Source organism: Lactuca virosa, chromosome 1 (genome assembly GCF_052849685.1).
Source record: "Lactuca virosa cultivar CGN04683 chromosome 1, Lactuca_virosa_CGN04683_v6, whole genome shotgun sequence".
NCBI classification, from domain to species: domain Eukaryota; kingdom Viridiplantae; phylum Streptophyta; class Magnoliopsida; order Asterales; family Asteraceae; genus Lactuca; species Lactuca virosa.
Genome location: NC_136426.1, coordinates 66463623 through 66476103, shown reverse-complemented (window position 1 = coordinate 66476103; position 12481 = coordinate 66463623).

Below are 12481 nucleotides of genomic sequence, written 5' to 3'. Positions count from 1 at the left end.
AAATGAGTTGTCATCTGATGATAATCATGAACATATAACGAGTTCAACTTGAATTTTTTATCGAACATTTGAGCCTTATATACCACAAGCTTTAATTAATATATGTATAATTAGGGTTGCGAAACACTCGTAAAAATGTCTTGGATCAATTCGACCGAACCCAAACAACTTATATCCAATTGATCCAAGCATATTTTGACTCGTCAAACCGGTTTGATCCGTATATTTCCATTTCTAGTTTTGTTTGATATATTTAAACATCCTTATTTATTAAAAACTATCCAAATAATTGAAAAAAAAATGTGACTATTGTTGATGACCCATGCCACACCCATCCCATGGCATCACATGAGAGGTAAACCATGGAACATCAACGACTAAATGGAGCATGCCCATGTTAGTACATATGACCTTCATGAAACCGATGCAATTCAATGTTCAATTTGATCGCTTAATTTTGGTTGACCAAAGTTAATTAGATTGGATCGGTTGATAATATTTGATGTCAAATCGATGATTGGATTGATCTGATTGTATCTAAAAACATGTTGACGCACATAATTCTCATGAATTGGCCTTAGGCCACACATTCCAATATATATACAAAACATACAATATGGGCCTGGTATGAGAACATGGGCTGAATACAGGCAAAGCCTATCTAACAATATGGGCTACATAATACATACAATATATACGCTAACATCCCCCCGCAGTCAGAACGGGAGGTCTCGAGCGAACGTTCAGACTGGATCTAAAATCAAGAAATAGAGTCGATGGAAGTCCTTTGGCGAAGATGTCGACATACTGAGATGAAGAAGGAACGTGTAAAACTCGAACATATCCCAAAGCAACCATGTCACGCATGAAGTGAAGATAAGTAAACATCACTAACATTGTTGCAGTAAACCAACGTGGCAGACAAAGGTGGATAAAGTAGCTCACGAAGTAAACTGCGTAGCCAACAAGTTTCAGCAACAACATTTGCAACCCCACGACATTCAACTTCAACACTAGATCGAGAAATGGTGCCTTGACGTTTAGAAGACCATGTGTAACATCCCAATTTTCAAGGCCAAAAATTTCATTTTAATTAAGTAGTTTATAAAATAGTTAACCAAAACATCGCCATTGTTACATCAATCCACAAAACCATAATATCGTATCTCAAAACCAAATCACCAAAAGTAATGAAAATCAGAGTACAATCTCCAGGAGTCTCATAGTGCGGAATCCAGTGTGTGTGTGATGTGCCACTACCGCGCCGGCTCCTTCCCCTTCGCTGAAGAGGTACCTGAAACCAAAACTGTAAATCATAAGCACAAAACTTAGTGAGTTCCCCCATCATACTACATACTATACGTAACACATACTGTCAGGCATACCGGGGTGCCCGACCTACCCCATGCCAGGCATATCTGGGTGCCCGACCTACCCCTGCTAGGCATACCGAGGTGCCTAACCTACCCCTGTCAGACATACCGGGGTGTCCGACCTACCCCTTCCGGTTTATCTCAACCGGTTACAGGGACTATTCCCCTCCTACTACCACTATCACATATAATATATCATGCTAGCACATAAACATAACAGGTAGCAGCAAACATAGATAATTATCACAAAGACAATCATCTAACAACTCCTACTGGTGGGCCGACATTGTGGCCGTAGACCCACCCCTACTAGAAGGTAACTCACCTCGATGTCGCGTAGTGTCTGCACTGATCTCGATGTGGAAATCGACTCTCCCCGACTCCTCAATCCCTACACGACAACTCTTCCAAATTATCAACTCATACTCATACTCGCAACCCTTACCAGGGTCAACCCAAACCCAATCAATGTCCAAGTCAAATCCATGGTCAAAGTCAACTTGGTCAAAGTCAACATCTGGTTGACTCGACTCGCCGAGTTGACCCGCCAACTCGTCGAGTCCCCATAACCACAAAATGTCATAAATCCGCTCCTACCCGTCGAGTCTAGCAAGAGCCCGACGAGTTCGCCTTCAACAACACATCGGACAATCTTCAAACGACTCGCCGAGTTCATTCTTGAACTCGCCGAGTTCATCTTCATTCATAAGAAGATGTTCAATCTATGACTCGTTAAGTTCCTCCTGAACCCGCCGAGTCCGTCTTCATAAGTTGGGAGATTGCCTTGGACTCGCCGAGTCTGTTCATACACTCGTCGAGTCCCATGAGTTCCAGGTCCAAAACAAACCACTATCTGGCTGAGTGTTCCTTTCACTCAACCATAACCATTTCCAGGAGACACTTTGGGAAAAAGCGTCCCGACTCGCCGAGTCACCTAAGTGACTCGCCGAGTCCCTCTTTGTCCAAAACTATGCAGTCAATTTCAGTGGGACTTAATGCATCCCAATCATAGATCTGACCTCCTAGGGTCCCTTTTATACGTAAAGCTACGAACTTGATGTCTATGCATGGGGCTTTTGGCTCAAAAGGCTATAAAATGGGGTTTATATGATGCATGGGTCTCCCATGGCAATAAAGTTGGCACCTTTATGCCATGGGAACCCTCAATGGTTCCAGATCTGAAGCACAACCCACAAATACAAGCAAAACTGAACATAGCTTCTCAAAAGCTTAGAAAAGGTGGGGAAATAGCCCCAAAACAAGATCTAGGAAATAGATGGTTAAGGTTCAAGCTTTTTACCTTGAATGGACTGAGAATGAAGCAAAACCTTGGGATCTACTAGCTTCCTCTTGATCTTCTAAGCTCTCTTCTTCTCCCTTAACTTCAAACACACACAAAAAGGCACCAAAAGAGCTCAAATAACTCAAAAATGGTTTAGGGTTTCAATCTAGGGTTTCTCTGAGTTGGGAGGGTGACGGAGGCCGGGTTGGGACGAGATAAAGTGTTTAAATATGGTGCAAACCCTAAATATTAGGGTTTTGTCCAGACAGCTCCTACTCGTCTAGTCGGTCTTCCGACTCGTCGAGTAGGTCACTTAAACCCCCGATTCAACAGTCGAGTCTACTCGACGAGTTGGGCCTCCAACTCGCTGAGTCCTAGAGTAAATTGTAACATTTCAATGAAATTAAATACGTACCAGGAATCGGGTGCTACAAATCTCCCCCACTTATTTTAGACTTCGTCCTCGAAGTCTGCTGCTGATTCTGGAAAAAGCTCGGGGTAGTGCTCCCTCATCTCATCCTCCGGCTCCCAAGTCCATTCCGATCCCTTGCGGTGCTGCCATTGCACCTTCACCAGCTCCACTCTCTTGTTCCTTAGGTCCTTCGAGTTCCTGTCGAGGATCGCTATTGGCCGCTCGATGTAATTCAGGCTGTCATCCACCTGAATATCCTCCAAGGGTACAACTGTCGAGTCGTCCACCAGGCACTTCCGTAACTGGGAGACGTGAAACGTACTGTGAATCTGATTGAGTTCGGCTGGCAGGTCCAACCTATATGCCACCTTGCCCACCCGGGCTATAACCTGGAAAGGTCCAATGTATCTGGGGCCCAACTTGCCCTGCTTCCTGAATCGGATGACGCCTTTCCAAGGCGACACCTTCAGGAGGACCATATCCCCGACCTGGAACTCTAGGTTTGATCGGCGCTTGTCGGCGTAACTTTTCTGCCGACTCTGAGCAGTCTGAAGCTTGCTCTTAACCTGCTGAATTCTCTCTGTCGTCTTGAGCACCACTTCGGTGCTCCCCATGACCCTTTGTCCAACTTCGCCCCAACATATCGGGGTCCTGCACTTCCTTCCGTACAACATCTCGAAGGGAGGACGGTCGATACTCGCGTGGCAGCTGTTTTTGTAGGAGAACTCAGCTAATGGAAGGTAGGTATCCCAGCTACCACAGAATTCTAGAACGCAGGCCCGCAGCATATCCTCCAAAGTCTGGATGGTCCGCTCACTCTGACCATCCGTCTGCGGGTGGAACGCTGTGATGAAATGCAGACGAGTACCCACCTCGTCGTGAAACTTCTTCCAGAACCTGGAGGTAAACCGCACGTCTCGGTCCGAAATCACCGAAACTGGCACTCCGTGCCGAGCTACTACCTCTCGGATGTAGATGTCGGCCAACTTCTCGGCCGAAATGCTCTCTTGGATCGGTATGAAATGGGAACTCTTGGTCAACCGATCCACGATAACCCAAATCGAATCCACTCCCCGTGCAGTCTTGGGAAGCTTGGTGATGAAGTCCATAGTAATATCTTCCCATTTCCACATGGGAATGTCTAGCGGCTGCATCTTGTCGTGTGGCCTCTGGTGCTCGGCCTTGACCTTCCTGCAGGTCAAGCATCGCTCTACGTACCAGGCGACGTCCTGCTTCATGCGGGGCCACCAGTAATCGGGTCGAAGATCCCTGTACATCTCCGTCGCCCCGGGATGAATCGAGAATCGAGATTTGTGCGCCTCCTCCATCAGAACCTGGCGCACACCCCCATGATAGGGAACCCACACCCTGCGGTGTAGCGCCAATAACCCACGACTATCATAGTCGAAGGAGGAAATTTGTCCCATAATACGCTCGCTCTTTCGATGTTCCTCCTTCATAGCCTCCTGCTGGGCCTCTCGGATCTGCTCCAAAAGAGGAGTCACCACCGTCATCCTCATGCAGATGTCTCTGATCGGCGCTGCCTTACGGCTAAGCGCATCGGCCACTACATTGGCCTTCCCTGGGTGGTAAAGGACCTCGCAATCGTAATCCTTCACCACATCTAACCACCGACGTTGCCTCATGTTCAGATTCGGCTGATCCATGAGGTAACTCAAACTCTTGTGGTCCGTGTAGATGGTACAACGGACCCCATATAGTGTCGCCAAATCTTGAGGGCGAAGACGACCGCCCCCAACTCCAAATCATGTGTCGGTTAGTTTGCCTCGTGAGGCTTCAGCTGCCTCGAAGCGTAAGCAATGATATGTCCTCTCTGCATCAACACCGCGCCCAACCCCGAGATGGACGCATCACAATATACCACCAAATCCTCCATGCCCTCGGGCAGAGCGAGAATCGGCGCCTCACATAGTCTCTGTCTCAACGTCTCAAATGCTGCCTGCTGCTCAGGCCCCCAGCGAAAGACAACGGCTTTCTTCGTCAGCCGTGTCAAGGGTACGACTATTTTGGAGAAGTCCTGAATGAATCTCCGATAATAGCCTGCCAGTCCGAGGAAACTCCGAATCTCAGATGGAGACTTCGGAACCTCCCATCTCATCACGACCTCCTCTTTGGCCGGGTCAACCAATATCCTGTTCTGGTTGACAAGGTGTCCAAGAAACTGCACCTCGCGCAGCCAGAACTCGCACTTGGAGAACTTGGCATATAAGCTCTCCCTCCTCAGGGTATCTAACACCTATCGCAAGTGCTCCTCATGTCGCTCCTGCGTCTTGGAGTAAACCAAGATGTAATCAATGAAAACTATCACAGACCGATCTAGCATCGGTCTGCACACGCGGTTCATGAGGTCCATGAACGCGGCAGGGGCATTGGTGAGCCCGAAGGGCATCACCACAGACTCGTAGTGGCCATACCGAGTCTGAAAAGCAGTCTTCTGTACATCCTCCTCTCTGACCCTCATCTAGTGGTATCCTGACCGCAAGTCTATCTTGGAAAACCAAGATGCTCCCTGAAGCTGGTCGAACAAATCATCTATCCTCGGAAGTGGGTAACGGTTCTTCACCGTTACCTTGTTCAGCTCCCGGTAATCTATGCACATGCGATGCGACCCGTCCTTCTTCTTGACAAACAGGATCGGGGCTCCCCAAGGCGAACTACTCGGCCTGATAAATCCCTTGTCTAACAGCTCCTGCAGCTGTGTAGACAACTCCTGCATCTCGGGAGGAGCCCACCGATATGGTGCCTTGGCCATCGGATCCGCACCAGGGACTAGGTCGATCCTGAACTCCACCTGTCGCTTCGGAGGTATCCCAGGCAGCTCCTCCGGGAATACATCTACGTAATCTCGCACCACTGGAACATCGCTCACCATCGTCTTACCCGCCTCCCGAGTATCCATAACATAGGCGACATACCCAGCGCAGCCCTGCTGAAGATAGCGCCTAGCCCTCGCTGCTGAACATAGTGTTGGTCCGCACTGTGGCCTCTCGCCCTGAACCACCAGCTCTCCCCCACTTGAGGTCCTGATCCGAACCAACTGTTGCGCGCAATCGATCACAGCTCCGTTGGGGCTCAACCAATCCATGCCTATAATCACCTTGTTGCCACGCAACGGAATGGGAACCAAGTCTACCAAATAACGCTCCTCGAACAACCTCAAAACACAGTCCCTTAAAACCTTTGATGCTCGCACTGGTCGATCATACACAATCTCGACCTCTAGAGGGCAATCCAACATGCCCGAAGACTCATGGAACCTCTTGCTAAGCGCAAGAGAGACAAATGATCGGGTAGCACCCGAATCAAACAACACCTGAACTGGGATACCGTTCACATGGAACGATCTCGTCACCACATCGGGTGCGGCGCGTGCCTCCTCGGTAGTCAACTGGAAGGCTCGGCTCCTCACCACTGGAGCCTCTGACTTGCCCTGCCGGCCATCAGTAATTCGTAGGGTCGTTGGAGCTGGCGCCTTCACTGGCGCTGTTGCTGTCAACTGAGGGCAATTGGCCTTTTTATGGCCTCGCTGGTTGCAATGGAAACACAACAACTCTGATGTCTGGAAAGTGGGCGCAGGGGCGGTACAATCCCTGCTGAAGTGCCCTGTCTTGCCGCACTTGTAGCAGCCTGATGATCCTAGTCTACACACCCCCTCGTGCGGCTTGCCGCACTTTCCGCAGCTGCTCCGGCCCTGATGGCCCTTCGACCTAACGTCGGTTCCCTTGGGTTTCTTCCCTGAAACCCCAGTCGCATGTCCCTCTGCCGCCTTCCTCTTCCGGATGTGCTCCAAATCAATCTCCCTCTCCCTCGCCCTAGCGATCATAGAATCCAGGGTCGGGCAAGCTGAGTAGCTGACATGCTCCCGAATATCAGATCGTAACATATCAAGATAGCGGGTCCTCCGCATATCCTCATCTCCCGCATACCGGGGCACTAACAATGCCCTCTCCCGGAACTTGGCGGTAATCTCCGTCACCGTCTCTGTCGCCTGCTTCATATCGAGAAACTCCCTGGCCAGCTGCTGAAGCTCCACAGCCGGCACAAACTCAGCTCTGAACCTGGTCACAAAATCCGACCAAGTCATAGCCTCAATAGCCGAGGCTCCCAACGAGTCACCAACCGACTCCCACCAATCTCTGACCCTATCTCTTAAACATCTTGCCGCATATCGCACCTTCGACCCCTCAGGGTAGAAGCTCGTCAACTGTGCAGACTCAATGTCTGCAATCCATCTCCTGGCTGCGATGGGGTCCTTAGCCCCATGGAAATCCGGCGCACCACTGCCCTAAAGTCCTTGAAGGACAGTGTGCGTGACCCTGACTGGCTGTGTGTCATGTTACTCCTGAACGCCCTGAGGCGATCCTCCATCAACTCAATGATCCCTTCCTTGATCGACCCGAAAATCACCGGGGTCGACTCAAGGATACCTCTTCTGATCTCAGAAGCAATGAACTCACGTAGTCCCTCATCAACTGGCTCGGTACCTGCTCCCGAACCTGATCCTGAACCAGATCCTGACCCTGAACCTCCTCCTCCGTGTCGTGTGATCATCACCATTCTGAAGCATAACACATAACCGTCAGAATCATACATAAACCTTGGGAGGTTTCATACACTTCTACAAGTTTCCTGGTTCCATCTCGACCCTCCTCGATTCGAGTACGGATCCTCTACTTTCAGTAGTACGGGCCCATACTACCTTCCACATCTATCCGTACTTTCCTCAAGGATTGCTTCGACTCCACCAAGTCCCTTCTACCACTGTTGCACTCTTTTCCAATCTCGTCCTAGGCTTACCCTAGGGTAACTCTCCGACCTACTCTCCGCCATCAGCTGCATAAGGAACCCCTGCTACCTTTACCTAACTAGATCGCGAATACCACTACATATTACTAAGACCAGATAATTCTTCAAATGAAAGGTCCTACCCCACAACGGTTGGACTCAAACAAGAGCTGCGCAGTAGGGCTAGACCTAACCTTCTGGAATTATTTCGTCCTTGCAATATGTAACTTAACGTATTCGTTTACTAGTTAGCTAAAGATAACTAGGACTCCCGAAGCACAAAGCAACAACATTCGGGCATTGAGTAACCCAATCCAATCGTACTCTATCCAAGCTAACATATAACTGACTAATCAGTAACATCTCGCAGCTCAAAAGCACATATAGCAGGCATATCAGGCATCTTCCTAGATCCTTAGCCCTAATCTAACATGCATTTCTCATATATATACAGTAGGCATATAAGGCATCCTTCCTAGATCCTCTAGCCCTAATCTAGCATGCAATTCTCATAATCATATCATATCATAACATAACATGTATGGGTATCTTGGGGAAAACTTACTTGAGCTCGGCCGGTCGCGCACATCACACATCTTGTTCTTTTTCAAAGTTCCTTTTTCTCTTTTCAAACTTCTTTTCAAATTCCTTTATATATATATATATATATATATATATATATATATATATATATATATATATTGATTTTACTTTTGAAAATTTCTATACCAAGTCCTTAGTTTGAGCCCAGACACACTCGAGAGCGTGCCCGAATCCCTCAAACCAAGGCTCTGATACCAACTTGTAACATCCCAATTTTCAAGGCCAAAAATTTCATTTTAATTAAGTAGTTTATAAAATAGTTAACCAAAACATCGCCATTGTTACATCAATCCACAAAACCATAATATCGTATCTCAAAACCAAATCACCAAAAGTAATGAAAATCAGAGTACAATCTCCAGGAGTCTCATAGTGCGAAATCCAGTGTGTGTGTGATGTGCCACTACCGCGCCGGCTCCTTCCCCTTCGCTGAAGAGGTACCTGAAACCAAAACTGTAAATCATAAGCACAAAACTTAGTGAGTTCCCCCATCATACTACATACTATACGTAACACATACTGTCAGGCATACCGGGGTGCCCGACCTACCCCATGCCAGGCATATCTGGGTGCCCGACCTACCCCTGCTAGGCATACCGGGGTGCCTAACCTACCCCTGTCAGACATACCGGGGTGTCCGACCTACCCCTTCCGGTTTATCTCAACCGGTTACGGGGACTATTCCCCTCCTACTACCACTATCACATATAATATATCATGCTAGCACATAAACATAACAGGTAGCAGCAAACATAGATAATTATCACAAAGACAATCATCTAACAACTCCTACTGGTGGGCCGGCATTGTGGCCGTAGACCCACCCCTACTAGAAGGTAACTCACCTCGATGTCGCGTAGTGTCTGCACTGATCTCGATGTGGAAATCGACTCTCCCCGACTCCTCAATCCCTACACGACAACTCTTCCAAATTATCAACTCATACTCATACTCGCAACCCTTACCAGGGTCAACCCAAACCCAATCAATGTCCAAGTCAAATCCATGGTCAAAGTCAACTTGGTCAAAGTCAACTTGGTCAAAGTCAACATCTGGTTGACTCGACTCGCCGAGTTGACCCGCCAACTCGTCGAGTCCCCATAACCACAAAATGTCATAAATCCGCTCCTATCCGTCGAGTCTAGCAAGAGCCCGACGAGTTCGCCTTCAACAACACATCGGACAATCTTCAAACGACTCACCGAGTTCATTCTTGAACTCGCCGAGTTCATTCTTGAACTCGCCGAGTTCATCTTCATTCATAAGAAGATGTTCAGTCTATGACTCGCCGAGTTCCTCCTGAACCCGCCGAGTCCGTCTTCATAAGTTGGGAGATTGCCTTGGACTCGCCGAGTCTGTTCATACACTCGTCGAGTCCCATGAGTTCCAGGTCCAAAACAAATCGCTATCTGGCTGAGTGTTCCTTCCACTCAACCAAAACCATTTCCAGGAGACACTTTGGGAAAAAGTGACCCGACTCGCCGAGTCACCTAAGTGACTCGCCGAGTCCCTCTTTGTCCAAAACTATGCAGTCGATTTCAGTGGGACTTAATGCATCCCAATCATAGATCTGACCTCCTAGGGTCCCTTTTATACGTAAAGCTACGAACTTGATGTCCATGCATGGGGCTTTTGGCTCAAAAGGCTATAAAATGGGGTTTATATGATGCATGGGTCTCCCATGGCCATAAAGTTGGCACCTTTATGCCATGGGAACCCTCAATGGTTCCAGATCTGAAGCACAACCCACAAATACTGGCAAAACTGAACATAACTTCTCAAAAGCTTAGAAAAGGTGGGGAAATAGCCCCAAAACAAGATCTAGGAAATATATGGTCAATGTTCAAGCTTTTTACCTTGAATGGACTGAGAATGAAGCAAAACCTTGGAATCTATGTGACATCCCCAATTTCACGGCCAGAAAAGACCGGTTTAATTTATGCTTTTAAAATAATTTCAGAGTAATCATTTGATTAAAAGTGTTGCGGAATTTGTTCCCAGAAAAACATTATAAATATGTTATCAAATCATTTCCGAAGAAATGTATTTTATTCACTTAAACCATTGGGATGTCATTGTCAATACAAAAACATAAGCATAAACAAAACTTAAATTCATTTACACTAGTGATCTACTTCTCTTTTAATCTCTCAGTGTAAAGCAACTTCGTATCGATACCTGTGATACAATTAAACTGAGTGGGTCAGGCTTGGGAGGCTGGAGAGCATATAGGGTTTTCAACCCACAATAAATAATAAACTTATTAAGTTCTCAATCAACAATAAATTTATTAATTTCATCAATCAAAATAACCCTAATTACCCATTCCCATTATCCTCGCTTTACGTCCCTAAAACAACTATCACAAGGGACCTAGCCTAAGGATTTTCATTAGGGGTGACAACATTGATTTCCTCAGCAATTTATGTCAAACAAGACATCCTAACATAAAACAACCAATAAGGTGACAACATTGCTTCCCTCTGCAATTTATGTCAAATAAGACAACCTAACATAAAACAAACAATAAGGTGACAACATTGCTTTCCTCTGTAATTTATGTCAAATAAGACAACCTAACATAAAACAACCAATAAGGTGACAACATTGCTTTCCTCTGCAATTTATGTCAAATAAGACAAACATCGGGGTGACAACATTGCTTTCCCTCGGCAATTTATGTCAAATAGGCACGAAGTCACATCGTCGCCATGTGCTAAGTCCATAGCTCTTATTTATCGACAGTATTTCCCACGGGAGTCCCCCCCGCAATACATGTCAATGGGTTTTCCATGTGCTAAGTCCATAGCTCTTATTCATCGACAATATTTCCCACGGGAGTCCCCCCCGCAATACATGTCAATGGGTTTTCCATGTGCTAAGTCCATAGCTCTTATTCATCGATAGTATTTCCCACGGGAGCCCCCCCCCCCCCCCCCCCGAATACGTGTCAATGGGTTTTCCATGTGCTAAGTCCATAGCTCTTATTCATCGACAATATTTCCCACGGGAGTCCCCCCCGCAATACGTGTCAATGGGTTTTCCATGTGCTAAGTCCATAGCTCTTATTCATCGACAGTATTTCCCACGGGAGTCCCCCCCCCCCTGCAATACATGTCAATGGGTTTTTTGAGTACAGATGATGAACATATAGTTCACACACTTACAGGTTGCAAGCCTGTTAGTGTTCCACAGACCGTCTAGAATAGTCCATGGTTGTCATCCATACTCTGCTGAATGACGGGGGCCAACGTTTGGGTAAGGGCTTTTCTCATATTGCACCACTCACGCCAACGTTTGGGTAAGGCTTTTCTCATATTTCACCACTCACTCTCAACTCATGATCTATATCACTGATCATTTCATCCATCCAACTCACCTTTCATCACACACCCACTATTTAACTCATGATCTATATCACTGATCATCCCATCTATCCAACTCACCTTTCATCACACACCCACTATTTCATCTACCCATGGTTTACCCAACATTTTTGTAGATAAAATACATATACAGTTTAAATTATTTAAAAACATGTATAAATCATTCCTTCAATATCCATCTCAAATAAACAAACAATATATATTCACACAGCACGTATTTTATATAAAATAATTCATATCTATGTGTAAAGGTGAAAGTAATTCATATCTATGTATATATTTTATATTTTATATAAAATATATATTTACACAGCACGTATTTTATATAAAATAATTCATATTTATGTGTAAAGGTGAAAGTAACTACACACTCACTTGATTGAACGATAATCGGGCAGCACTTCATTGCCTAAAACGATCGTTTCTAATAAAACCGGGAGTTTTATTGAGAAAACGGGCTCTGCAAAGGTCGGGCTTCGAAACCGAAAAGATAAATTTTCCGGGCTTCTCGGGCACTTCGTGGCGTATTCCGGGGGTTATAATTGATACCGGGGCTTTGGGGGATGTTAAAATGAAAGAAATATGAAGAAAGGGGCTAAAAGTGACAATTTTCCAAAAT